Consider the following 4,766-nt stretch of genomic DNA (forward strand, 5'->3'; position numbering starts at 1 on the left):
TCCCGCCCAGCGCGCCGTGAGGTTGGGCTCGCGGTTTGGAAACCCCACCCCTGCCACAGCCTGTGAGCACCGGGGGATATGAAAGTAGGTTTGGTGACTTGGGGTTTTCGGGTTTTTCTGAGAGAGGCCCAGGCCACCTGTCATTGAATGCTAATTCTTGTGATCCTTCATAAGCAATTTAGAATCCAGTCATGCAGAGAGCAGCAAAAGTTTAGGTGATGATAACTATTTAGTTTGTATTTCAGGGGGGATTCTGTTTTACTCAGTTGGTAGTATTGAGATCTTTCCAAGCAACACTAAGCAATGCAACTGTTGATGGGACCTTGACTAAAGTGTGGAATTAATCCTGAAAAAAATGCCCTTTTAGTACAGTAAACACACACACATACACAAAATCAGGATTTTGAGATTGCACTTAACTTATACACGTTAAGTAAAAATCACAGATGAGGTTTCCTGTTGGAGGATTTGCCTGTTAAAATGTGAGAATGCCTCAGGGCCCCTTTTCTGTATTTACAGTCTAGAAAATTACATCCATGTATGCCCATGTTCAACTGACTGTAAAGTCTTGGAGGACTTGAGCATCCAGGGAGCTTTACTGTGATGCGCTTCTAGCAAGTCCTGGATGACTAGAAAGATTTTGGAACAGAGTTGTGCAGTTAATGACTGGATATACATGGCCCTATCAAGTCCATGGGAGACCACTGTTGAAAATCAGCATTTGTAACTTAGCTCAAAGTAAAGCTACTGTTCAGAAAAGTAACAAAAGATACCTGTGTTCTGTTAAAAGAAGGGAGAGAGGGAGTCTTCCTGACTGCTAGAGGTTGGTCTGTGGCCGCTTCTCAACCGTGGCAGGTTAACGTCTGTTGGAGGAGGTGAAAAGCCTAATAACAGTCTCGATCAGCTACAGTCTGTATTACATGGTTTTCCTGCTCCTACCTCCTTATAGAAGGAGCTTCAGGTATGGATGGGGCTTGGAAGAGGAGAAAAAGCTTTGGGGGAGGATCGGGACCCTGGCTGATGAAGAGAGGACACCGTGACGTGAAGGAAGAAAGGGTGTATCAGGGAGGCCTGTGATACTGACAGAAAAGCACAGAGAAGGGAAGGAAGAATACTTTGAAATAGAACCACTTGCCCCGAAGAGCCATCTGGCTTTGCTTCTGGCCAATATCTTCCTAAGTTTTGCCTCATCTGCCTCTCTCAAAATTGTAGTTGAAGATGCCCATTTAGAGAATTAGGGTTCCAAGGTTGTGTGGTGGAACAGGAAACAGAAACGGACATTTCTCTGAGCTTGGGATGCAGTAGATGAGCATTTCAGGGGAGAATTCAGGCAGGAAACTGTCATAGTTTACTTTTAAGTTTCTGAAAGAGAGAAGTTGACCAGAATGAATAAAAGAAAGGAAACAAATAGTTAGGAATAGGAAAGCATCCCCTGAAAAACTTTTTAAGGGTTAAATTGGAACCTTCCTGACGTCAAATTTTCCCAAGCCTCTCTACCAAGTCTTGCCTAGGTGAGCACAGACAAGTATTTATAATTACAATTAACTTCAAAACAAAAGCTCCTAAATTTCTATAAGCCGTATATAAAAAAGAAATTCCGTTCCAACTGAAATACATGAAACTAAATGTAGACCTATTTCTAGAACAGCTATTGGTTACTCTAGCCATCTTTGTGCTCTCCAATTTGTGGAATTTAAAATTTCTAATTCATACTTAAAATCACCAGCTGAAAGAATATTTTTATAGTGTAAAGTGAATTTCAATTATATATGTAAAGAGTTCTGTAAATTCATTTTAAGAAGTTATCTCAAAATTTTATCTAAACCTGATAGGTACCGGTTTTGTATTAATTTTAAACTTACGATAGTTAAATTGTATTTGAATGCACTGAAAGTGTGTATTTGAAAGAAACCCCTGTCATATACTGCACCTTTCTAAACGCTTTCACTTCTTTAGAAAACAAAAATATACTTGTCTACATGAACTGTTTTTATTCCCTGCAGCTTAACATGGCAGTGGTACTTCTATTATGTAAGGATTTATTAATGAAAAACTTAGGCTGGGAACAGGGCATAGGGTTTAACAGTGTTGATAGGTGAACAACTTAACAAGGTTTGTGGTTGATTTTTTTTCACAGGCAATTTTAAAACCATGGTTGGAAGTTAACTTTCCTAATAGACATTCTCTATTTCAAACAAAAAGTAATTCAGGAAAGATTGTATTTTAAGAGATCAGATGAGATGAACACATACTCTTAGATTTTTTTTTTTTTTATTCTACACATATTTAACTCCTAAAAATGAGAGCACAACAAATATGTTCAGAAATATGCTTTTTATGATGAAAAGCATGTCTTTGAAAAATATTTTTACAAAAGAATGAATACAAAAGTTCACAGAGATTCTGTACTTTACTAAAAGTCTCATTCCCTATGTAACAGCACAAGCCCAAAGCCAGTTTCATCAACAAGTTTATATACATTCTTATGTATGTCATCACTTCTTGACTTGAAAGGAGTCCAACGTGAATGAGTATACATCATGTTTTATTAAATAAAATATTCTATTATACTTCCTTATTCTGTGTGTTTATATATATGAAATGGCTCAGTTAAGAAGAGGTGAGTGGGAAGAAATATGAATTCGTGTTTTACAGATTACCCACCCACAAATGTACTTTAAAACTGTAATTAAAAGTAGGTAATTTTTTAAGTTTTGAAACCTGTCTTATAAATGATGACTTGCCATTTTCTCCTTCCGGTGGTAAGATTACTTTGTATCTTCTAAAGTTGCAAAGCAATAAGGTTTTCCTCCCTGGGTGGTAGAGTTAGGTGGTAGCGTTAGAAAAATGTATACTAAAACTTTTTTCATAGTCAGGAGTAGTTGCAGAACCGTATGTCTAACTTCCTGTTCTCTTATAAAACCTGTGGAGATAGTGGTATGCAAATGAAGCCCAGGATCAGAGCAAATAAGTGAAGGAAGCATGGAATCTTCTCTAATAAAATTAATAAAATGTGGGTCTCTTAACAAAGTAATATTGGATAGATTCTGGTATTTTTCAAACCCAAATGAATGTTCTTTGGTTTTGTGCAATAGCAAATTGAGTAATAGTCTACTATGTTTTAATTAAATTTCCAGGTAGAAACATTTGTTAAAAGTCCAAATTTAATTCAGCTGTAGCATTCCGTAAAAGCAATACTAATTTGCTAAGCAAATTCTTGATGTGTAGATCTTCTGCATACACGTAATATTTTTTTATGCGTACTACCGTGCTTTCAAGTTCACTTACTGCACAGTCTCCCGTTCATATACCCTGACCACACATTTGGGCCTTCAGTACTTTTAGTGGCCACTATGCACTGGTTTAATTTCGGGAGACATTTAAACTTGGCCTAATTAAACTGGTGCGACCTATTTTTAATGCATTTTAAAAGTGGTTTATGTTTATTTTGATTCATCATAAGCCTGCTCTTAAAGGTATAAACAGACAGTCAGGAAAAACTACCCTGAATAAAAACATAACCTACATTGAGAGGAAACAGATGGTAACAAACTGGTTATTAGCAGTTTAGTCTTGTGACCTGAGCAAGTTCTACAATGTATGACTTAACAGATTGAGTCTGGGAACGGAGAAGAGTTGCGTGCACTGTGACCCCTTTACTCCTTTCCATCGGTGCACTGTGCAGCTGAAGGTGGGCTATTCACTGGCGCACCTTTTCAATTTTGTGGAAAATCCTGAAAAATCACAAAATGAAGAATGAGTCACCACTTCAGGCCACAGAGCAGCAGCTCACATACATCCAAGCCTGCAGATGTCCACGCTATTGCAGGCCAGCAGAGACAGGTAATAGAATTCATGCTGCTTTTCTGCTGGCAGCTTCACAAATCCGTGGTGCTTACTACTTGCACACAAGAACAAATGCAATGAATGGTGGGTGACGGTCATTTGGAGGAAAAATTACTTATTTTGAAGGTCCCACCAGAGAAACCACCCTGTCATTAGTCAAAGAAATGATGGGTTAGGACCACTGTCTTTCTCTTAAATGGCATTTCTGAATGCATGAGGCAAGCACTGATGGGGGAAAGGGTGTACAGGAGTGCAACAGCGAAAGTGTTAGTAACAAAACAAACTATCTCAAATTTCCTGTAGGGATGCTGAGGGAACACAGTATGCCAGAGGAGCTGCTGCGGCGATGCCAAGATGCTTGTTTTTCGTTTGCAAGTCTTCTGTTAACAGTGTCCACATTAGGAAACTGTATTACTGCGACCATTCTTGCCAGGGTAAAGCAGTAGCTTTGGACACAAACGTCTAAAACTCTAAAGCAGATAGATACAGGAGTGCGAATGTGAGTTCAGGTACTCTGCCTGCATCTTGGGATTTCAAACAGCTTCCACAGCGCTTGAAGTTCCCTCCTCTGAGGAGGTCGGTGTGTAAGGCGGCTGAGCCGCTGCAGCCGGCTGCACACGTGCTTTCTGTTCTCCCTAAGCGTGAAGAAAATTGCGCTGGCTGCAACTATCCTCACAGGGTGCGAGGCGAAGGCAAAGAGCGCAATCGCAGCAGCTTTGCCACCAAAAGCTAACATGATTGCGTGACGCTTCGATTCCCAGCGTGCACGCTCACGACCCCCTGTACCAGGGCCGCAGGCCTTCTCAAACCTCCCTGCCGGAGGTCCCTACAGACACACTGAACGGCAGGCTCTTACAGCCCCGGCGTCGCGAAGGCACCTGCCCGCACACACCGCCGCCCCGCGGCTTCCCGAGGCGGCC

The sequence above is a fragment of the Egretta garzetta genome, unplaced genomic scaffold (genome assembly GCF_000687185.1).
Source record: "Egretta garzetta isolate BGI_Z169 unplaced genomic scaffold, ASM68718v1 scaffold23, whole genome shotgun sequence".
Lineage (NCBI taxonomy): Eukaryota > Metazoa > Chordata > Aves > Pelecaniformes > Ardeidae > Egretta > Egretta garzetta.